At 35.5% G+C, this 26,165-nt stretch overlaps 1 long non-coding RNA gene across 1 annotated transcript; it reads right to left on the bottom strand.

The window, feature by feature from the left end:
* Positions 1 to 5,059: 5,059 nt before the first annotated feature.
* Positions 5,060 to 26,078, bottom strand: LOC130053750 (uncharacterized). The gene is made up of 3 exons (XR_008802099.1): positions 26,001 to 26,078; positions 5,482 to 5,621; positions 5,060 to 5,340 (listed from the first exon to the last, which is right to left on the bottom strand). It is a non-coding gene; the product is annotated as an uncharacterized LOC130053750 (long non-coding RNA).
* Between the last annotated feature and the right edge of the window lie 87 nt (positions 26,079 to 26,165).

The raw sequence follows: 26,165 nt of genomic DNA on the forward strand, positions 1-26,165 counted from the left end.
GTGCTGTAGTAAAACCCGTGAACCCCTGTGGCCGTGAATAGCAATGCCTACCCTGAAACTTGGGCCCAATAATGCATAGCAAGTAAACCTAACGAGATAATGTAGTGGTTGGCCACATTGCAAATTGAACCTCGTGATAGGTTGAGGTCCGAGCCCCTGGTCTATGCAGTGCCGACATTTTGGCACAATCAGGTATACCTGAACGTTATCCAGGTTCACCTGTGTATGACATGTAAATGAATAAATACAAAGTAACGAGACATAATGAACTGATTACAGAATGGGACGAATTAAGAGTAAGCAAGCTTTGGAATTTGTAGCATGATCTGACTATCTGGTGCCCTTTGCTTGACCGACTCGCTAGCCATGCCTATTGAAAGGTCATGAAACCTACGTTAACCAAGTACCTTGAATCATGAATGGCATTTTGGCCAATTAGATACAATCAAAATTGTGTCATAGGTTTGCCATTGGGATACATAATAATAGAGCACCGGCAATGCTAGGTATATTAGGTGGTGTAGGACATGACCAGGATATGAATTTACATAAGGCGGCTGCCAGAAGATACATACAGAAACTAAGTCTGGGTATGGTATCGCCCTACGAGCTATGTTGTGTGAGTGCTTTACGACAGCCGGTAGAATTTGAACTAAGTGAATATTAAGGAATATCAAATAAATGCAGCGACTCACCATGTTGACCTTGAGAAGGGATGGTAGCCTTCGTCAGGGATTAGACGACTATCGCCGGCTGAATAGGTACCTCCTGCCTTCAGGGGAGGGGGAGGACCAGCGTTGTCGTGCTTCATTGCCTGGCTAGTATGCCGTCCTTGTCTCGAGCTCCAGTCCTGTGGAGATCCCGGTTAGAAAGGTCCGTTAATAAATTAGCTCGATGGCAATGGATTGTCATTACCGTTTTCCTTGGAAGACGGTATATCTATCCTACTTGGAAGTGTACAGTGAATTATTTTATGGGGTTATTGGTCAACACAGAAATCCAATTGCACAATTGTATAGTATTGAAATGGCAATTGAAAATGCATTTCAGATGTCTAACTTTCATGTTTTCACCGCTGGGGGTACAACCATTAGTATATTTGCAAATGGCAATTCTGTTTACGTATTTGATTCTCATGCAAGAGATGCTGCAGGAAATGTATGCTTTAACCACGGTACTGCAGTAATACTGAATTTTGAAAGCATAATGGAATTAGTTCAATTTTTGAGTACTTTTTATGCAAATCTGGAGTATAACTTGTCTCCTGTTTCAATCAGAATTGAACAGGGAGCTGTGCAAATTCCTGCAGTTAATCAAGGATATGTGTCAATGGCCTTCAATTCTTGCTCTCAGATGTCGTATTTAAATCACTCGTATACTGTAACTGATAAACCTAACAGTATGCCGAATAATAATGTAAAGACACAGAAAGGTTTTGATCATTCCCATAGACACTTCTTGACCGAGGTAAATATGAATACTGATGATACTTCATTGAGAAATTTTTCTGATCTCCAATCAAATTGCATTGGTACTGCCAATAACTTACAAATATCAAACAGTGCTTTATATAATCATTGATACTGTATCAAGACATGCAATGATGTGTAAAATATTCAAAACGATGATCTTTCAAATGAAGAGGTTTAAATCTTTTTAGTTTGTTTTGTTTCATAACTTTGTTAAAAATAAATATTTTGATATACACACTGAAAATCTCAGTTTCATTTGATATAGAGGCTTTAATCAGTGCTAATACAGGGAACAGTGATTTTGATTTCCAGTACATATACCCTTCATAAATACAAACTTTTACAATGGGAGTCAGGACACAGCTTTGTAGACATGATGTCCGTGAGATTATTTATTTTAGCTCAATTCAATAATGAAGACAAGGGACATAATTCAACTTCGCTCTATAGAGTTGCTGCTAAAGACGGCAAGCTTTTTTAAAAAGCTTTACTTGTTTTTCACAATGGTTTGAGCAGAATGAAAGTTAACTCGTTCCCCGTTAGGCGGAATTGTAAGAGGCAAGATAGTTCGAACCAGGTTTATTTCGTAAACGGTACGAAATGTATTAGCCAATCTTAATTGTAGACTATTTGATATGTATCAAATAATCTTGATTAATGCGACGTTCGCTATAAATTTGCTTAAGTATTACCTGTGTCATTGGTTTTCCCTACCCACCCACACCCTCGTTTACTGAATACCTTTTTTGTATTCAGTATATTATTTTGTTGAATAAAACAAGTGCGGCGTTGCTAACTTGTAACAAACGCATCAATCATATTGTCTTTTTTCTTTATATTTCAAATTAGTTAAGCAAATATTTTATTTTCGGAGGAGAGAAATGGGGGAGAAAAAAATATATCAGACTTCGATATAGTGTTTCTATAAAAATATCATTCAATGTTTTAATTTTTGTATCACAATTTCTGAAATCAAATCGTACACGAATCTAATGAAACTTTTGAAATACAAAATAAAGTGTAAGGTCACATGATTTTAAAAAGAAGTACATTGTACAATGTATTAGATTTTATAAATATATTAAATAATTACAAATGCCTAAAATCGTAATTTTAACTTCCTATTTATATTTTTATATACTTTAACCTTTCATATACATGTAACATTAAATTCATCCCAGCAGTTAAAAGATTATAAAGGAAACACGGTATTTTACAATGTAACGAATATAAATGTACATGTAACAACGTCCTATGATCTATCATAAGATTTCATGACGTTAAGATAGTTTTATGAAACGGTACTGCCGTATCTTATGATTTTCATAAGGTAATTCCCCATACCACATCTTAATATTGAAAAACCTACAGATCTTAAGACACTCTTACGATCTATCTTATGACAAATCTAAGATAGTTTTGTGAAACCCGGCCGAGAATTTTAAGATAAAATTGTTTTACCACTTGTAAACGAATTCCCCAAATTTTGATTTTAATCATAAAGTATTTTCTTCCGATTGTTTGGTGTTATTTTAGCTACATTAATCATTCTAATTCTTAAATTTTCCGTTCCGTTTCGTCTTCCGTTCCGCGTTTTAGCAATACCCCTGTAAAACAGAGGGAGCTCCTCTGTGTGTGACTCAAATACAGTTTTAATGAATTTTATTTCACTGTTTCCCTGAATGAATCGTCAGAATATCTGTACATTGAAATCAGTTTTAGTCCATAAACGTCGGATTTGTGAAAGGAATTAGCAATATTAAGCGTATTGTAAAACAAAACAACTTTTTGACCGAACAGCAACTTGCTAATCCAGCAATAGGTCCACACAGTCTCGCTTCCGGTGGAGAACTCCCGGAGACAAGCACACATTTCTCAGCATAGCAATAGACTATGAATTGGCTTATCCGAGTTAAAAGAAACGATCATAACTTTTTATTCGTGTTTGCGTGTTGTCAACTTGGTTTACGGCGAGCATGCAAGATATCCAGGTTCCTATCTACTCCCGGTTGGCGAAAAAAACGGGGGAAACAATGCAGGCACTAGGGGAAACAATGCAGGTACTAGGCCTATTGTAAACAATCGATGTCAAAACACGTATGTACGCGTTGTCTCTGTATTTCACGAATAAATATTACGTAAATATATATTTACATTTCCAGAGATGACTGAAAACAACAGAAGCAATAGCTGTTTAAGGACGGTGTGAAGGATAAAGACCCCCCCCCCCCCTCTCTTCACCATTTAACAGCTGTTTAATAGTTTCGCCTTTCGTATAGTGGCGGATTTTTAGCCCTCCTTTTCTTCCGCCACAAAGGCATTACTGACATATATAGATGAAAACTCCAGATTTGGCACCCAAAATGGCTGAGTATTTTGGCTAATACTTCATAACTTGACTTTTACATGCCCCCCTCCCCCAATCGGAAATCCTGGATCCGTCAATGATATGGGAGAAGACAGATGGGATCTATGAAATACAGCATACGGTACTGATGACAAGCTTAATAATAATATTAACTGGTCTATTAGACTCTCATCGAGTTTATCCATGGAAATACAATATACATGTGGTCTGTAAAATTTATGTATATATGCATTCATAAATATTTTACCTGAAAATTTTCATGTAACGGTAGAATCTCATGTTTTATATCATTTGCACGTTTTCAATTCTGAAATCTTGTGTAAAACTTGTTTCATACCAGAATCCAAAGCATCATTAGCATGACCTAAATGAATCTAAAACCCAGGTCAGAATTATGATTATGAAGAATACCTTTTGACTGAGTGGTGTCATATGTGGGTTTCGGATATTGTGAATGTCACATCAAAATTTTAAATGCATGACAAAACACTAAAATTGCTACATTAATTCACATGTAAGTATTTTCACTAAGACCCCTACCTACGAAACTAAATTTGATGAATGTTGATCCAAATAATTCTATAAAGCAATATAATCATTTATTTAATACATGTACATGTAGCTCTGTGATTCACTTTTATTCAATATCAATATTTAGATACCATCAAAGTATATCCCATGTAGAAAACACACCTTTTCATGCATTGATTTATGTTTTTGACCCATCAAGTATCAGAATTTAGATTTTTATCAGACATCAATCAATCTTTTAATCTCAAACTTTATTTGTTGTGCAGATGCAGAAAAATATGCTTGAATCTAACAATGGAAGGGATATGTAATTCTTCATTTCCATATATTTAACTTAATTCTGCAGTTTCATTTACACAATGCATTTATTATTTCCTTGTACACTATACGTCTTTGCTATTTACAATTGTTTTTATTTCAGTTTATTTAAAGATAATGGGCCTACTGCTTGGTGGTTTATTGGATTATGAAAAGTGACACTGGATTAACGAATTATCAGAGCAATCCATTCCAGGGCAGATTATGAAAGCTGCTTTGCTCTTGTTGATTTAAAACACTACAAAATATTTTCTGTGTTGAAAAACTTTCTTGTTGGTAAAATTTTGAAGTATTATCGTATCTTATGATATACAAATGCAGATTAAAAATTGAAAATAAGATGAAAATCTTCAACACCATGTACATGTATTTTCTTTTCATACAATTTAATGTAGATACTTATGTACATAAGTCAAGTCTACGTTTAATTGATTTTTCCTCTAGAGTGGTAGTATTTGATCATTTATGACACACAAATTAATTGTACAATATATTCTTGTCAATGACATGAGATTACAAGTCTATCAATAACTAGTGCCTGTCTTGTGGTTATGAAGTAGATAGAGAGTTATGGCTTAAAACCAGGTCCTTCACAGTAGACACACCAAGTCTATGGGTACAGGTGGTCAGGAACCAGTTTCCAATGCATTGCTGTTGAAGATTGAAACAGAATAATCTTATAAAATGCTGACATAAAAAAGAAGCACTTATTTATAAGAAACCAAATCTTATGATATATATTGACATTTCTTACATGTAAAGCTTAGCAGTAACCCATCAAAATGTGATTACCTGTTGTTGACAATTCAGTTATCTGCACAGTGCAAGGAATAGAGTCCATCTTTTTTGGTTTGTTGAGCCCGAGGTGGTACAGACTTAAGATCTTACATCGATGATTGTCCGACATCTGTTTTCAAGACATTCCTATACATCTAATAAGTGAAATGAATACATTTTGAAAAGCAGAATTTAAAAAAGTTATATAATTATGAGGATTTCAAATATGACAATGATTTTATTGCTTAATATGAATATAATATTTGCACACTCTCACTATTATAATAAATCACCAGTTTGTCTTTATTTTTATAAACAAAAATCAAACAAATGTACTGGGATAAAGACAGTTTTATAATACAAATACATAATATATATGTAAGACTCCAAAGTGCGATGGTCGCTCCAAAGTGCGATGGTCACGCCAAAGTGCGATGGTCTGCGCCAAAGTGCGATGCTGCTGAGGAAAAAGAAGTCGTGTAACGTCTACACGAAGAACATTATTAAAATATGAGGAAGTAAGTAGCGTATAAATGATGACAAATTTTAATTGGCAGGTCCGAAATCTTCCATACTAGTCTGAATTTCGCTGCTGTCATAGGCGAGAAACGACTCCGTGACCTGGACCGGTAAATGTCCTAGTAAAAATAAACAAGTGAAATCGAAAGAACGATGACTTATATCTTTGTTATTTTAAGAACCAGTGACTTGAAATTTGGCATGCAATTAGTTAAAACATTAATCTATGCAAGGAAAACGACAAACTACGCATAACTTACCTAGTTTAAGATTTTTTAGGCATTTGAAGCGAGTGGTTAGTTTTTTTTTTTATCTGTGTCAGAGTTAGACCCCTTTCTATATTTATGGTATCACAGGGTTCGAGCCCAAAACGGGCTTAGCCCCTGTGATTCTAACCCGGATCCCCACGGGAGTGCACTTTATAACAAGGGGTCGGAACCCCAAGGGTCCGATAATGACCCTTCCCTTGTCTGTGTATACATATAGGCCTAGTTTGTATGTTTAATTACTAACGACCTTCATAAAACTACAGAAACGTTCCTCTTGCAAAACTGGAATTTTAACCCCTCTCCCATTTTACCAAATCATGTTATCATATTTTCCTTAAAATTTGTAATGTTTATCATTCGAATGTACATGTATTATGCAGTTAGTCAGTTGCATCAAAGGTATTGATCTGACGAAGAAAGAAAAAAAGCTGATTACGTCGAATCGCAACGTCTCGGATTTAAATCAACTGTTACTAAAGAAACTTAATTTCTGAACATGTCTATGAAAATTTTAATGTCTTGAATTCTGCCTAATGTTAAATATACATGTAATCTAACGGTGATGCAGGCATATGTAGCAATACCCCCTCCCCCACATTACTTTTCTAACAACTGTTCTCATTATTATTACATGCAAAGTTTGATATATTGACTACCGGGGGGGGGGGGGGGGGGAGGGGGGTAGTCAATATATCAAACTTTGCATGTAATAATAACGAGAACAGTTGTTAGGGGGCCCCCTCCTCACTTTTTAAAATATGAATTCATTGCCTTTACATTTATTTCAACAGACTGGTCACAGGGGCTAGGCCCGTTTTGGACCCGAACTCTGTGGTACAATGAATTTACTATACTTGTGGTATCACAGAGCCCGGGTCCAAAACTGACTTGACCCCTGTGAGACTGGCATATCTGTGGCTGTGCGTAACAAAGAAGGACAACTCTAATTGATTTAAGATTCGGGCTCGGACTGTACAATATTCTTGTGCAAAAGCAGACTGCAAGTCATTGTGATTGTTTTCTTCCTACAAAGTATAAACAAACTCAGGTAAATTCTGCCACAAAATGATCTCAGGCGGGGCCAGCATGGCGGCCATATTGCTCATTTACGTACATGTATGAACACTTACGATAGCCCTAGACCACTCGTAGAGTTACGATCAATACTGATCGTAAATCGTAAATCGTGACTTTTAGTGAAACAGTCGTACGTGCTACGTTCACATTTAGGTCTACGTTTACGATCTACGATCGTTTAGTGAAACGGCCGCCTGGTCCCACCTCTGGTGTGTCCAGGGACCGGTGTTTGCTCTACTTTGAATTTTGTAATGTTTATAGGAGTGACATTATATGAGATAAATCACTGTTCAATATCTTCACCTTAAGGCTTTGCATTATAATTTTTATTGGAATGAAATAAGTGTCCAATTTTTAATATTTATCATGCGCAAATGTGATTTTGATATTATATTGTGACTATAAAATCGCTACTAATCTGCTTATATGGTGTGGTTTAAATGCACTCATTCGCTTAAATAGACACATCTTATCCAAACAGAGCGAAAATTCAGGTGTATCTGCAATAAGTAGATTAATGAAATTTCGGCGGCTGAATTGCACGTTTGTAAGGGTTTAAAATACAAGAGAATTATCATAATCAATTTTGTTAATCGAAGTGTAGTGTTTTATTCAGTAAATAACTCAATCAATGGATTGATTTTATATTGTTTAACGTCCCTTTCGAGAATTTTTCACTCATATGGAGCATTGTCGATAAAGGGCTGCAAAATATAGGCATATGCTCGGTGCCTACGACCTTTAAACTTTAAAAATTTGCCTCATACAGAATGAGAGAAAAAGTGAGGGAGAAGGCAAACAGATTGGCAGGAACATCCTTCAGTATACAGGAACAGTTTCCAAAGAAAATACAAGAGAAGAGGAAAATGTTGATTCCTATTATGAATGAAGCAAGGCGTAATAGGAAAAGTACGACACTGGTTAAAGACAAACTCTATATTGACGGAGTCGAATACACCGGTCACTCGAATGCTGATGCATAGGGCGGACAGGAGAATACCCCATGTGAACATTTGAAAGTAATATCCTGGAATATTAATGGAGGGTTTTCCACAAAAATTACAGAGCTAAATTTCAGAAATTTCATTCTCACATACGACATTATACTTTTGACTGAGTGCTGGCAAGAAAAAAACTATAACCAACATATTGATGGTTTTGATTGTTACTTCTTCCCTAGACAAAGGAGCAAAAGTATTCAAGGAGGTGGAACAGTTATTATGATCCGCAATTTACTAAACCACTTTCACATCTCAATCATAACCAAGTTTTTTTTGGTTTTGCTTTCAAAGAAATTAGATTGAACATTTCATATTAGGAAACACAGTTTGCATATCATTTTAAAAGTAAACATTTTTCACATTTAATTTAAATCAATTTTGTTTACATTTAAACTTTCATAAAATCTATTTTGGATATAAGATAAACTTAAAACTCCTAGCAAAAATAAATAAAACTTGGTTATGATTGAGATGTGAAAGTGGTTTAGTAAATTGCATGCATTTCAGAAATAACAGTTTGTTCATCTAATCCTACCCATGCACACCTATTCCTTCCTTACTTTCCTGTAATCTGCCAATCCAAAACAAAACTTTGTGGTTTGTGTTAGGGAATTTATTTAGTGTCTAGTTTTAGTATTGGTCTATATTGCCAGGTGAAACTTTGATTAGTTGGTGTTTAGAGTATATTTGGTCTTAGGATATAGTGTATTTTGTGGATTTCTATTCAAGGTTAGACCAGAGTGACCAACTTAGTCATTTAGTTTAAAATTATTTTCTGAAATCTTAAACCTAGTACCGATACACTTATATCAAACTTCAAGTCTATAATTTTTCGTGGTTTGCATTCGCGTTTGTATACCGGCATATTTGACGTGTACCTGTATATACAATCGAAGTGTAGCAGGACAGCAGAGATCTTTTTGACTAGGTAAGCTTATTTTTTTTTGTCTTTGTGTTGTATACATATTTGATTATTCAGAACTATTGATAAATGTTTGAATGGTGTTTAGTGTATATATCTTGTAAATATTTTGTTTTTCTGAATTTATACATTGTACTCTATTTTCATTTGTTGAAATTTGGATCATTGTACGGAGTCCATCATGGCTGAAGGAGGAGAAAAGCCGATAACAAAGCAACCAACGAGTCCTACTACGACGCAACCTTTGGACATAATTATGTATGACCAGATGCTGAAAACATTTAAGGCTATGGGATTGAATCCAAAGGGAGATAACCCAGTTGAATTGGATAAATGGATTAAGGATTACATTGAGCATTCGAAAGGTCAACCTGATGTCAAACCGAAAGTTCCAGCAATCAGTCTTCCAACAGATGGAACAGGAGCAATACCAAAGACTAAAGCTGTTACTTTATCTCCATACCCCACAAAGGTTAGAACTTTTTCTGGTGGTGATAACAAAGGAGAAGTGGCTTATGACATTTGGCGTTACGAAGTGAAGATGGTGTTGAGAGATTCAGGTTACACCAAAGAGCAGAAGGAATTCGCAATACGTCGTTCTTTGACAGGATCAGCAGCCCGTATGTTGATATATCAAGGACTGGACAAGCCATTAAGTGAAATCTTAGAAACTTTGGACAGTGTTTATGGTAGTGTGGACAATAAGGAACAATTAATGGCAGAATTCTACAGTGCAAAACAAAGAGAAGATGAAGATATCTCTGCATGGAGTGGCAGGCTAGAGGATATCATTGGAAAAGGCTTAGAAAAAGGAATAGTAAAACATTCAGAAGTCAACAGTATGTTGCATGGAATGCTTTGGATGGGATTGAGAGATAACTTGAAGGATATTAGTGGACACAAATACGACACCATTAAAGACTTCAACAAGCTGCGCATTGCGTTACGACAGTTAGAAAAAGATCACATGAAGCCAGCAAAGCCAAAGACGGCAAAAGCAGCCATTACTACATATACGTCAGATAAAGATGAAATCTCAGAACTCAAGGGAATGGTACAGCAGCTGACGCATAAAGTCACCGAGTTACAAGGACATCAGCAGCAATACAGAGGAAATAATTATAGAGGCAAAGGAAAAGGAGGAAAAAAACAGACCACCTAGACAGCAACAAGATAATGCAGATTATCAGTATCAACAGCAAGACACATCACAAGGAGGAGCTGCAGAAAATAGTGACAACACTGTCTACTGCTACAAATGTAAGCAGCCAGGTCATATTCAGATTGGATGTCGTGTGAGACTGGACCATACAAAGAAGCCTTTAAACTCGAGGAAGCCTGGACGAGGGGGCCAGTACTAGGCTTTAGTAGAAGGATTAATGGTCCCACTATAACGAACAATAAAGTACGCACATCTATACCTCCAGGAATGTTTGGAAAACCAACAGAGACAGACATTATCTTAGAAGGAAAGAGAATTACAGCTCTGTTAGACACGGGATCAACAGTATCAACTATTAGCAAATCATTCTACACAAAAGAACTATCACACTTTATCGAGATGAGACACTTGAATCAGATTTTGGATATTGAGTGTGCAGGAGGTACACAGTTACCATATGAGGGATATATTGAGGCAGATATCAAAACGCCTGGAAACAGTAACATGGAGATTAGAAACATAATGCTGATAGTACCCGATACTCAATACAGCCAACATATTCCAGTACTGTTAGGTACAAATGTATTGCAGTCAATGATTGAACACCTAAAAGAAGAACATGGTGTTAGATATCTACAGACAGCTTCTCTTACCACACCCTGGTTTATGACATTGAGATGTTTGACACTCAGAGAAAAGGAACTTAAGAAGAATGATAACAGACTGGCGGTAGTGAAAACATCTTATAGAGTAACTTTACCACCGAATTCAGTGACTGAAGTTGAAGGTTTCTACGACAAGGAGTTACCATACCAATGTACAGCTTCTCTACTACAATCAACTGTATTGTCACCAGACTATAGAGATTTTGATGTCGAGCCAGCTCTAAGACCATATCACTACAGGAACAATGGAATCGTCTCTGTGAAGCTTGCTAATACTACAACAAGGACTTTGACAATTCCATCAAGGGGTATTATATGCGAAATCCAACCAGTCACGATACAGAAACAGCCCATAATGTCTGAAGTATCTGAGATGTTCAACCCATTAGAGGATATTAACATAACAGAGAGTGACCTATCAGATGACCAGTTGGAGAAGGGCAAGCATCTACTATTGCAGTTCTCGGATATCTTTAGTAAAGGAGATCAGGATGTAGGACATACAGAAAGAGTGAAGCATAGAATAGACTTGCTGGATGATACATCTTTCAAACAGAGGTATAGGAAAATTCCTGCATCCATGTACGATGAAGTGAGGTCACATCTGAGACAGCTACTTGACATTGGAATCATACGACCATCACATTCTCCATATGCATCTAATGTTGTACTCGTGAGAAAGAAGAACGGAAACCTACGACTATGCGTCGATTACAGGCAACTGAATCGATTGACCAAGAAGGACAGTTATGCACTGCCAAGAGTCGAAGATCTTTTTGATTGCATAGCGGGAAATAAATTCTTTTCCATCATAGACATGAAATCCGGCTACCATCAAGTGGAGATTCTAGAGGACCATAAGGAGCGTACAGCATTCTCCGTTGGACCATTAGGATTTTATGAGTACAATCGTATGCCGTTTGGACTTACAAATTCACCAGCGACATATCAGAGATTGATGGAGAACATTCTAGCTGACCTCAACTTGAAAATATGCTGTGTGTTCATAGACGATGTCATCATATTTGGCAAGACATTTGAGGAACATCTCCATAACATACAGCTTGTATTCAACAAAATACAGGAGGCCACACTTAAACTTGCTCCATCCAAGTGCCAATTTTTCAAAAGGAAAGTTAAATTTATTGGTCACATTGTTTCGGAGAAAGGTATTGAGATAGATCCAGACAAGACCGAGAAAGTAGTAAACTGGCCAAAACCCAAAACACCAGAGGATGTACGCAGATTTCTTGGTTTTGTCGGCTATTATAGACGATTCATAGAGAACTTTAGTAGAGTAAGCAGACCATTGACCGACTTAATGCCATCACCTCTCTCAAAGAAATCTAAAGGAAAGAAACTAAAGAAAGAGTGGCATTGGGAATTTGAACAGGACAAAGCTTTCGAGACGCTCAAGACTCACTTAGTGTCTTCACCGATATTAGGATATGCTGACAGCACCTTACCTTATGAGCTGCATACGGATGCATCAGGTGATTCTCTAGGAGCAGTCCTTTATCAGGAACAGAATGGAGCGAAGCGAGTCATTAGTTATGCCAGTCGAGGACTCAACAAATCAGAGAAAAATTATCCTCCACATAAGAGAGAATTCTTAGCGCTGAAGTGGGCAATCTGTGACAAGTTTAAAGACTATCTCTATGGCCAACAGTTTACAGTCTTAACTGATAACAATCCAGTTACATATGTGTTGACAACAGCCAAACTAGATGCGACTGGACATCGATGGTTAGCAGCTCTTGCTTCCTTCAACTTTGACATCAAATATAGAACTGGAAGGAATAATGCAGATGCTGATGCTCTTAGTCGTTTGCCAACTATCAACATCGAGACTGTACAAGCCATTTGTCACTCTACTGTACCAGCCTATGTGGAAACTCTTACTCTGTCACCATCAATAGTATTAGATGATGAAGATCCACGAGGGACCAGCACAGGAAACATCATTGATTGGTGTAAAGCACAGGATCTGGATCCTGATATAAAGAGGATGAAGGACTATGTACAATCCAATGTGAAACCTTCAAGGAAAGAAATAGGATCTAACTCCCTACTGCGACAATTTCAAAATTTAAGGTTAATAGATGGAGTTTTGAATCGAGTAACAACAACAGATGAAGGAATTAAACATCAACTGGTTTTACCCATTGCTCATGCATCAACTGTAATGGAAGCTCTTCACAATGACATGGGACACCCTGGTAAAGACAGAACCCTTTCACTCATTAAAGATAGGTTCTATTGGCCTGGAATGCATAGTGATGTTGAGACGTGGATCACCGAATGTGGAAGATGTACTAGGAGGAAGACACCAACCAATCAACGAGCTCCTCTAGTAAACATCGTGACCAGTGCACCACTAGAATTGGTATGCATGGATTACCTGACTCTGGAAGCATCCAAGGGAGGTTATCAACACATGTTGGTGATCACGGACCACTTTACTAGGTATGCATTAGCTATCCCAACCAGGAACCAATTAGCAAGGACAACTGCAGAAGCATTCTTTAATCATTTTATTGTTCATTACGGAATACCTGCCAGAATTCATTCTGACCAAGGTGCCAACTTTGAGAGTAAGGTGATTAAAGAATTATGTACCATTGCAGGGATGAGCAAATCAAGGACCACCAGTTATCACGCGATGGGTAATGGAATGTGTGAGAGGTTTAACCGGACTCTGCTTGATATGCTTGGTTCACTTCCATCCACCAAGAAGGCTAATTGGAAGGCATACGTCAATCCGTTAGTACATGCCTATAATTGCACTCGCCACGAGAGCACTGGACAAACGCCATACTTACTGATGTTTGGTAGAATCCCAAGATTGCCCGTGGACATGACTTTTGGCCTTAGAGAAAATGAGAAGGAACCTACTACTCAGTATGTAACTGACTTGCGAAGTAAAATCCAAAAAGCATACGAACTAGCAGCAGAAGCATCTGAGAAAGCAAGGACCAAGCAGAGAGACACCTACAACACTAAGGTGAGAGGTGGAACGGTGAAAGTTGGAGATCGAGTACTAGTAAAAATAGTTGCTTTTGATGGTAAGCACAAGTTGGCTGATAGATGGGAGCAGGAGCCTTACACAGTCATTGCACAGCCAAATGGTGATATTCCTGTTTTTACTGTCAGAAGAGAAAATGGTGAAGGACGTACTCGAACTCTACATTGCAACCTTTTACTTCCAGTGGGTTTCATTCATGATGCACCAACACCAGCTCCAAGGAAATCAAGGGTTAAGCCTGCAGCAGCAAAAGTTAGTGAGGGACCAGAGAATACTCATCAAGAAGAATCTGGGGAGAGTGACTCAGAAGATGATTCTTCATGGGGATTCATAGTTAGTCAGGTAGAGCAAGAAGACAGCAGTCCAGTGATTGCTGATGATTCTGAGATTGCTCATGAGACTAATAATGTTTCATTTCAGAATGCTAGCGCTAGCGATACGGAGATTGCTCAGGAAGAAGTTCCGGATGCAGCAACATCTCAGACAGAAACAGAACAGACCGAAGAAGTTCCTCTAAGGAGATCTACCAGACAGCGGAAATTACCTGTCCGCTATCAAACTGGCGACTTCCTGCTGAATAAATCTGCAACACTTGTACCATCTACTCGGAAAGAAGATTGGGAGAAGAAAGTATTTTGTATAACTTCTTTAGCATCAAATTCTTCTTTACTTTCCAATTTGCAGGAAGAAGCAGGCAGAGCAATTCTTGAAATTCTATCAAACAAATAAAAATTGTTGCGCAGTTTAAAAGGTAAATGCCGAGACGTCATTTTTCAACACAGGGGAGTATGTAATAGAGTGAATTTTACATGTTTTTAATACTTTATTTCAGGGATTTTATTTATTGAAAATAAATTGCTTTAATTCAATTTCTTTACAGAGTTTTGAATTTTGATATGAGAATAAAGTTTTATCTAATTGAAATCATTATTATAACTATGACTTGTGTTTGTCTTGTTATTTCATTACTTATTAAATTTTACTGCTTACTATGCAGAACAGGTTTTTCTTTAGGATAATTGTTACTATTTATAGATCACTCTAGTTTGGTCACATGGTTTTTAGGAGGGAAATTTCTTTTGAGGACAGGTATTCTTGTTTTCATGCTTAAGTGGCACAGAAGGGTTGTTCGATAAAAGTTTCATATAGTAGTTTGTTCTTTACTAGTGGATTGATTTATTGGATGCAGATTTATTGTATTTGAGCAGTTAGAACATCAACACATTCTATAAAGTAGGAGGATTTCTTAATGTTTGCACCGACCTTTGCACCTCATGGGAGGTAAGGTTAATTGTAGAGATGTTTTACTATAAATTCAGTATTTCACAAGCAAATTGTTAAAGCATTTATAGTCAGTTTTCGTTTTGTTCAATTCATGTACTTTAGCAGTTTAGCATGAATTATCTATTATTTAGAATTTATTCAGTTTGTGTATATCATAAACTCTTTACTATGATAAGCTTATTCATGCTAAGCTTAGGGAAAGATTATTGATTCAAGAAATTATTGTAATTCATAATTTCTATGTAGTTTAACCTCTCTTTTAATATTTTGATAAGGACCTTGATTGTAAAACTTCTTATGCAGAGTTATTGTTATTGTATTCATTTTCAGGGTCATGCAACAATCATCACCACAATAAAGATAAAACCCACGAAACCGGAGTTATTATTATTACACCCGGTTACAAAAGTATCTGTAAATTTGTGAAACTTGTCAAAAACGAACACGATTCCATTATATGGCTTAAAATACAAAATGTGCTGCGGAATTTGGATGATGATTTATACCTAGGATGTGTGTATATCCCCCCAAGTAATTCAAGCTTTTACCAACTTTATGATTGTGATATCTTTAGTGAATTGGAGAATCAAATAGTGTCATATCTGGCTAAAGGGAAGGTGATGATACTTGGGGACCTAAATGCAAGAACTTCAAACAAGTCTGATTTCATAGCGGATGATATACTTAATAGCGATATTTTAAGTGAAGTGGCCGAAATGATCACTTATGAGAACGACCGTATTTTGCCGGTTCGAGTCAACCCTGATGTAATACTGAACGATTACGGTTCCAAACTTTTATCGATGTGTAAATCCAGTGGGCTACGTATATTAAATGGACGACATAAACAAGCAATGGACAGGGATTATACATTCATGGGAGCGAGGGGTTTAAGTGTGGTGGACTATTGTATTTCTACCCCGGAAATATTCGAGTTAATAGATAAATTCATTGTCTCCAATTTCACCACTTACTCAGACCATGCACCTTTACATCTTCAACTTAAAGCTGGGAATTTTAAATTCGAAGAGCGGCCTAATAATACCGATTTACCTTTATTTGAGAAAGTTAGGTGGGATGCCGATTCTTTAGAAAAAGCCAACTGTGCACTGATATCGTGTGTGGAATCTTTACAGACAGCAGCTGAAACACCCGATGGAGAGCAACAAGGAACGATTGATTCGTCTGTGGACCATTTTACAACAGAGATCGCGGATGCTATGGAGCCGTTCTTCGCACTGAAATCTAGACTAAACTATCAGCGTAAAATTGCTCTCTCAAACGTATCATCGCCTATTGACAAGCCATGGGTAACCACTGAGCTGAAACGAAAATACAATGTCTACAGGAGTGACCTCCGATTATTCAATCGCAATAAAAACTCTGTAAAGCATCAAAATCTCATGTAATCAAAGAAGGAATATAAAGCTTTAGCATCGAAATTAAAAAGACGATACCAACGCGCAGAAGGGAACATGCTTGATAGTATGCGCAAACACAACCCTAATGCATTTTACAGACTATTTAAAAGGAAAAAGGGACAGCCCAAAAATGTTAACCCTGGTGTCTTCTATGAACACTTTAAGGAACTAACAAGTAATTCGAACACGACTGCGACTACCAACCCTGAGCGTGCGAACGACAATCTCTGTGTTTTTGAAGAACTTGACTGTGAAATAACAGAAACTGAAATCACCGATGCTATCAAACGATTAAAGAGAGAAAAATCGCATGGAACGGACTTGTTGATTAATGAATATTTTATTGAATTTAAAAATGTTCTTGTACCTATTATTCACAAATTGTTTAATCGCATTTTTTCATCAGGTTTCTTCCCCTCAAATGTGGTCAAAGTCGGTCATTGTTCCAATACTAAAGAAAGGGGATGTATTAGACCCAAATAATTATAGAGGTATTAGCTTAGTTAGTTGTTTCTGTAAATTATTTACTTCTATTTTGAACCAGAGATTATTGTTATGGTCAAATTCCAATGATGTTATTACCGATGCGCAGTTTGGTTTTCAGCCAAAGCGGGGCACAGCTGAGGCTATATTTAGCCTGAGTTCAATTATTGATATGACATTATGTAAGAAAAAAAAGTTGTACTGCTGTTTTATAGATTTTAAAAAGGCGTTCGATTCAATTGAAAGAATAAAATTATGGAAAAAACTTAGCACTGTTGGCATAAAGGGGAAACTACTCGGTATTATTCGTGTGATGTATGAAAATATGAAGTCTTGTGTCAGATCAGCAGGAATGTTGTCTGAGGTTTTCAAAAATGATATCGGTTTATTACAGGGGGAAGTATTGTCACCCATACTTTTTTCATTATATGTTAATGATTTTGAGATCGAATTCTTAACAAAAGGGATGATCCCTGTACAAATACAAGAATTAAATCTGTTTGTCTTGATGTATGCAGACGACATGGTTATTTTTTCCGAAAGTGCTAATGATTTGCAGAGCATGCTGGATACACTTTTTACCTATACCACAAAGTGGGATCTTTCAGTGAATGTAGAAAAAACAAAAATAGTTATTTTCAGAAATGGGAGTAAAATTAGCAGTAATGAAAGGTGGCATCTGAATGGGGAGCCTATAGAAATTGTTGATAAATTCACATACCTGGGTGTTTTAATGAATTACAATAGAAGTTTAGCACCACACAAAAGCAATTGGCCAGCCAGGGCAGAAAAGCAATGTTTTCCTTGAAATCTAAAGTCAGCCAAATGTATTTAAACACAGAAACAATGTTATCCTTATTTGATACATATGTTGCAAGTATACTTAATTACAGTTGTGAAGTTTGGGGTAGCCATAGTGCAAAAGATGTTGAAAAAGTGCACTTGGAATATTTGAAGTCTGTACTGGGTGTCAGGAAAAATACAAATAATGGTATGGTGTATATAGAAACAGGCAGACTGCCCATGAACATTGTTCGCTGGTTTAGAATTTTTAAATTTTGGTTTAAATTATTACAAAGTGAAAATTGTATTTTGAAAACATGTTACAAAAGTTTACGTGAAGAAGCAGACAAGGGTGGAAATCGTATGATTAATTGGGCTATCCATATAAAAAAACAAACTATTTGATATAGGTTTGGGTCATATTTGGTGTAATCAAGAATATAATGGCGTATATTGTAATACTTATTTCCCAATAATTAAGCAAAGAATTTCTGATATTTTTGTGCAGAGTATTGTTGAACAAATCAACTCCTCACCAAGATGTAAAATTTATATGTACATTTATGACTATTTTTCATTGCAATTTTACTTGATGAAGGCTATACCACATGTTTATAAAAACATATTAGTAGAATTAGAATGTCTTCGCATAATCTTGCCATTGAGAGTGGACGTCATTTTAATGTAGCAAGAAATAACCGCTATTGTAAACTTTGTAATTTAGATACTGAGGATGAATTTCATTTCATTTTAAAATGCCCTTACTTTATTGAATTACGTAGGAAATATATCAAGAAGTATTATTGGAAAAACCCATCTGTTTTTAAACTTATACAGTTATTAAGTGTAAAAAATTTCAAAGAGTTGTGTAATTTGGGGAAATATATTTACTGTGCCTTTAATTTACGTAATGATTTACTTATGTAGCATTCTCTGTCTATAAATTCACATCAGTATAGTGTAACTTACCATATAATGTCATGCCATGCCATACTATACAATTGTTAACTTGTTTATTATTTTTGTAAACATGTATGCCATAAGACGTATGTCTTCAGCAATAAAGAATAATAATAATAAACAGGGAGGGTTCTTTATCGTGCTACACATGCCGTGACATGGGACCTCTGTTTTTGCGGTCTCATCCGAATGACCGCCCCCATTTAATCACATAATACGACAAGCATGGGGTACAACATAAGGGTCAGAAAACGTTAAGGAAAATTATCCTTGGTTAGAACTTACAATACAACTTTATGACAAACGAGATGACTTAAACCTTTTCTTCGTCAACTTCCCATATTTGTGTAGCAATATTCTATTACCACGTTAATATGGTGTTTATGTCTCTCAACTGATTCGATACACACGAGCATGTTCTGCGGATGATCAAGTTCTAAATCGATGCAGGCTGATGAAAAATATGTTGATGTTACATGGCTTTCAACAGTCGCTTTCAAAATCAGCATTTCTCCAAATTCTATGATCGTTACAATGATCTAACTAGCAAATACAAGTTACATTTGTATCACGTGTTCGAATGATGCCCGACGTGTTTCATACCAACTGTTAGGCTGTTCGTTTTATACTGCTTTTGACCACGGTGCACTCCGTTTTACCTTATCAGGGAAATTAGTGCAAGATTTCCTATTGTTAATGAACATGGCCGTTTTTAATGAACTGTGTCTTAGTGATTCTGACAGCCTTATAATGAATGATCTCGAATAAACAGGAAAACAACCTAATCAATAGTCAATTATATATACGTATGTCGCGCGTTGTATCCTGGTACGTACCCGGTATTACGTTGAGACCGTATTAGAGAAACAACAAAAGCGAACGTAACAGTATACAATTGGAAATTGACTTCCGTAAGATGTGCTGTCATTCGTATAAACTGCCTTTTGATTGAAAGTCATTTACTTTATAAAATTCATGTTCCGCCGTGACTGAGGTCCATGCAGATATTCATCGTTTGACGCCGAGTTCCATTAATAATGGTTTCGTGACATACCCCTGGAATTGTCATCCAATTATGAAGTTTACTGAAGATTTTCCCGAATGTCTAATATCAAAATAACTTCAAAAAACCCTGACTTGATTAATATTCCTTTGTTGAATAAAAAACCAATTTATTCAGAAAGAGGCTGCAGAATAATACACACTTCTGACATCCGTACTCTTTTATCGAACAGGACAATTTTTTATCAGGTGACGTAGTTAACTTCGTTTTTATCCGCTTCAAGATGGCTGACCTTTGATTTTCTACAATTTTCATTTTACACCCAGTTTCTTCAATTTTACGAGTTTTACAACTTATCTCCCACTGGATAATGACGAGATAAATTAGTATAATGGAGTTCATTATACTAATATCTGATATGAAATTTGCCCGTGTACATTTTCAAAATGGGGTAAAAAATTACCGATCTTGAAGGTTCGGGGACGAAACGTAGTTACCGCTCTTCTGTCTGGAAATATGCAAATTAGACAAATTACTGCAGCCACCTACTTGTAGTGAAGCTTACTAGGGAAGTGCAATATTCTTAAATTAAGCACAATTTGAATTCTTCCATTATAGATGTATAACTACTAGAAGCATTATGGAATTATATATCTGATGAAATACGTTGTATCGTAGCTTCTGATATATCACCCTACTCTTTAAGCGCTTGGTGCATACGCCAGCAATTATTAGGGTTGAGCAGTTATTGAATCAACGACCCCTATCGGCTAATGAACAAACAAATGGGGTTCTACAATATGTATGCAGGGGCTTCTTCGCACCAATTTGCGTGTGTGTTAAAACACCGACGCAGTATCATATATAGTTCCGTAAAGTTCAAATATCATTTCTAAAATATTCTCGTGCTATGATAGCAAGCAAATATTTTGTGACATGTTTTGAAACCTATAGCACAGGTTATAAAGAATGCCTGGGTTGGAAGAGAGCTCGTTGTTTGGAAGTTTGTAAACAAGTAGGCGGAAAAATCATCGGACCGAGTTGCCTACCTATGATTTGTATGAAATGGAGTACTAAAGTATTTATAGACAGATTGCATAATCAACTCTTGACTGTACTTGAAACGAATATGTATTAGATATCTACGTCTGTTGCTATGTCACATCATCAGTGTACTGCACTCATGATTTCATTGCATGATTGAAACGAAAACGATGATGAGGCCTGTGGACTTTGTGTATTGAACTTTTGTTCTTGGTGTGTTCGGGTACAGAACTTTTACTTCTACTATATTTAGATCCAAACTTTTGACTTAAAGATATCATTATGTGATTTTAATACAACTTACAAGACCCATAAGAAATTTAGATATTTTTCTTTGTTCTAGTACATTGAGAAGATACAAGTTTATATATATAAAAAAGGAGCGAAAATCACAATATTGTTTTGGAATCATTTGAAAAACATCCAAAATTATATAAAATCTAGGCATACTTTTTTTCAGTTTTGCAAGTCTTTATTATCAAGTAACAGGTTGACTAATCGAGTTAAAGTCTCCATGGAGACTCCCTTTTAATCCTCGCCTCAACTAGGGTACCCTGGATTGGACACCGTTATAGTACAGTAAATGTTTGAGAAAAGAAACTATTATATTACTTTTACATGTTTTAAGAAGTGTAATACTTGAAGATAAAATGTAAAACAATCTTTAAAAAAAACTTCGAAATCTAAGTGGGATAAATCTGATTCGATATTTAATTAGAATGTGAGATCTATTGAGATTATACACTTAGATTTGATTGAGATTATGAGGCACATTGCTGAGATTTCATCAAGGGAAAACATTGACCTTTCGGAAGTAGATTTTTGAAAATGTATTATTCTCATCATTGACACTTGAACGTCCTGTGGGATTAATTTTTATTTTATTTATTTATTTATTTTTTTTTATTTTTTATTTTTTTTATTTTTATTTTTATTTTTTTTTACAATTTATGTTATTGTAGTTAGGAAATAGAGCAAATGTAGAGTTGGCGAAAAAATGTTCAGTTTGTGGTGTGGACACTTGTATTTGCTATGAAATTGTATTGAGATTGATTGATTGATTGAATATCGTTTTACGTCCCTCTCGAGAATCTTTCACTTATACGAAGACGTTACCATTGCCGGTGAAGGGTTGCAAAATTTAGGTCTATGCTCAGTGCTGACGGTCTTTGAGCAAGGAAGTATCTTTATCGTGCCACACCATCTGTGACACGGGACCTCGGTTTTTGCGATCTCATCCGTAGGACCGCCCCATTTAGCCGCCTCTTACGACAACCAAAGGGTACAGTAACCAAGGACCTATTATACTCCGGATCCCCACGGAGAAAAGTGTAAAAGTGAAAAAGTAATAGTGCAATGTATTTCTAATAAGTTATATTTCCAATACCTTCTTTTGTTTGTATGCGATGTATTGTACAGAAGGGCGTGGCAGTCGAATTTATTATTACCAACAAAAAAAAAATGATATTAGAGAGGTAAATGCAGGTTTTGATGATCAGGGGAGATTAAAAATACGAATGAAATAAAGAAATGAAACATTAATATGATTTGCAAGAGTCGGATAATTCAACAATTGACGTATTTTATGATTTTCAAATCTTTTAGAGATGAACAACTAATGCAAGAGTTGACACAATTGACTTGCAAGAGATGAACAGTTCAAAAAATGGCAATTATTTGGATTGTAAGAGTGCAGCACTTTAAAGAGATGATACATTTATTAATTTAAATTCTTGAAATATTTTGAGAAGTAATTGTTTTGACTATGTGTAGTTATTGTTTTAAAACTATCATCATGTTTGGAAACAAATCACAGAGCCCGGATAAGTACAGTCAAATTCATAGGAAAAGCGACCTAGCTGTTATCAGAGTTTTTATTCGAAAATTGATATGGTATCTTGATCCATATTTTTCATTTTTGTTATGGCAGTTCAGGTGGCATTTAAGTGTTTAAAATAGTGCCCTCAGCATGAAATGTGTGAAAAGATAACTTGATTGTGATAAAATAATCAGATAAAAGGACAACAAAAATTCCAAGAAGAGAATAAGAAAAAAAGGAGATTTTTATATAGAAATGTGTATATGTTAACATTCACCAGGAATCCAATATTCCGTTCTGAAAGTTGCAGATTTAAGGTAATTCTACCCTTCTAGAATTATAGGTTAAATCTTTTATTTGATTGTTGATTCTTCAAACAATATATCTTAGTAAGAAATAAAACTGATAAAATAAGTATGTTGTGGTATTAATATTTTTTTTTTTTATCAATTAGCACAATATACCTGTTAGCAGCGTCAGAAAATTACAATTTTCTTTAAACAGCATTATCAAAATTTCACAAAAACTGGTGTAACGATATAATAGTATTCTTAACAATTTCATGAATCTGTCTCTTTAAAAAAAATATACAAAATTTTGGTGAAAAATAAAAGAAATCTATCGCATAATGGATTTGACAAATAATTTAATGAAAACAGAGTTATTGCCCTTGGATTCAATATTTTGAAACATATAATTGATTATTCATATATAACTTAGACTTTGGAAATATTTTATGGTTAACAAGAACTTTTACAATAACTATTGAAAAAGACTCCAACAAAATTTATGTTCCTGTCATGCATAAATCTTATTAAACCATTGACTTTTGCAAAATCGTATGACGTCACAGGAGGGTGGAAATACCTTAAAACAATGCGTAGTCATTTCACGTCTTTGTATTGCTCATATGAACGTTAATGAAAACTTGCTATGAGCGTGGGCTGCAGAGTATACTCAGCTCCAGAAAGGTGATTTGTCAGAGTGTAATGTAACTATTCAGATCTTATCCACATGATTTCTCAAATCATTTCTACCTTCAAGAACAACTAACCCATATGTCAACATCGAATGTTTCCTCAGATCATATGATTGATGATTTTCAAGACAATAGTCCTTTCTTTATCTTGCTTCTGCCTTAATCATCTATTTTGCAAACCAGCCAGAAGGAACTGGTACAATTTTTATATGCAAAGGCAGTTCAGTTGCTGGATTTTCAAACTTATATTTTGATCCGATTCCCTGTTGTTTTTGATTTTCATATTCAAGGCAGCAACATGGGAAACAGAACAGATATATAGTATATGTATATAGCATTATCTTTGTAACTTTTTGTATGGTCCGGCACCTAGTTTCAGCACTTTCAGTACTTTGATTATATTTCATATTCGAAAAATTATAGGTCCTCTGCAAAGAAAATATTTAAACCGGAATGCTGAGTTTAGGACTTACGATATCAAACATTAAACAATTGTATTTTTGCATAAGATCTTGTTTAAATACAATTAAACATAACATGATCGTATTCGAGCAAATACCATTAACATTATGTGATTGTATTCACGCGCTAGATCTTGTTTAAATATCATGAAAATTGTATCCAAGCGCGTGGTCTTGTTTCCAAACCAATAGATATCACCAACAATCATATGTTTGTATTTGAGCGCAAGGTCTCTTTCGAAAATATCACTAACGTATGATTACAAATTACAAAATCTTGTTCAAATACCATTAAACAGTATAATTGTATTCACACACAATATCTGATTTAAGAGTACAAGATCTTGTTTAACTATCATTAAACATTGTATTCCTGTTTATCATTAACGCTGTATGATTGTACTCACGCATTAAATACCCACCAATGCTTATTACTGGTGTCCATGGCAACGTTCCTTATCCACGTGGTATTAAGGTGCAATTAATACATAGATTGATTGCTGGTGTCTCTAAGTTTGAGAAGACCGTCAACACCCAAGTAAAGTATTCAGTTTATAATTCATTACATTACTAAATTAGGCCTGGAGACCAAAAACTGAAAACGGACTTTAAAAATCTAAATTTCGAATCCATTTAGCTTTTGAAATAATTTTTATAAACAAATAAAAACATTTGTATATGTTTAAATTTGACTCTTTTTATTAACCGGGAGTTTTTTTTTAAACATATGTGCAAGATAAATATTAGATGCAAGTAATCAACATTTAGACTTGAGTATTTTCTCCGCTTTTGCTATACATGTATATTTATTGTTATTATAAAAAAAAAAAAAGGTACATTAACACAGTCATTTTATTACACGAGAGCATCATCGCATTTGCCTGACCTCCTTTGAACTACTGATAACGTTGTAAAATCCTTAATTTCCGTGGATGTATCACCTGGAATGTTAAATTTCATCACATTTTTAACAATATATGTAAATCATGCATTGTACGAGTAGTAAGTTCAACTGATCGGACAAGTTTTTTGAAGTTCAATTTTTCATCCAAAAAATTATCACAGTTTATAGTAGACACTAGTTTGAATCAGTTTAGCTTTCCATTATTAATTGCGCTGTTATAGTTCGTAATACTAGTTTCTACATGTAATCAGCTTTGCTGTCCCGAGGAAGGTATGGGTAATCCCGAAAATTTGACTATTTTCCTTTTTCGTGTCGTTGGGTAACTTTATTGCTCCATAATTTCAATATGTAAACGTTCTGGGCTTTTTCTCAGTCTTTGTTGTATGCATTCTTATTTATCTAGTGTCAAACTCAGTAGTCTTTCGTCTTGAGTCGTCCCAAAAATTTGACTGCATGTTCGTGTCGTGGAACATTTCAGCGATATATACATGTAGATAGATGGAGAGAGAGAGAGAGAGAGAGAGAGAGAGAGAGAGAGAGAGAGAGAGATTTGAAGCATCGCACTTCACACTTTCAAATATTTTTGTATCTTCAATTTGAAGCATTGTACTAAAGTACTTCCATGTATTTTCAAAAATCCATACGCACATACATGTGCATACATATTTTCGGTGGCTACAGGTTTAGAGCTGACCAATTAATAGTTAATGCTTTATGGATACCATAAGAATTGCAAATAAACGTTTTACTAACCTTTTAGATCTGAACATTACATGCTATGGTGTCAGTGGTGCGCGGAAAAACCTGCCCACGGCAAGTTGCTCTATTGTGGTATACTTTACACATTCGCCTCAGTTGATAAATATAATTGAATTTGCTGACTGGAGATAAATGTAATAGCATTTTGTTTTTGCAAGA

This window comes from Ostrea edulis, chromosome 4, assembly GCF_947568905.1.
Source record: "Ostrea edulis chromosome 4, xbOstEdul1.1, whole genome shotgun sequence".
Classification (NCBI taxonomy): Eukaryota; Metazoa; Mollusca; class Bivalvia; order Ostreida; family Ostreidae; genus Ostrea; species Ostrea edulis.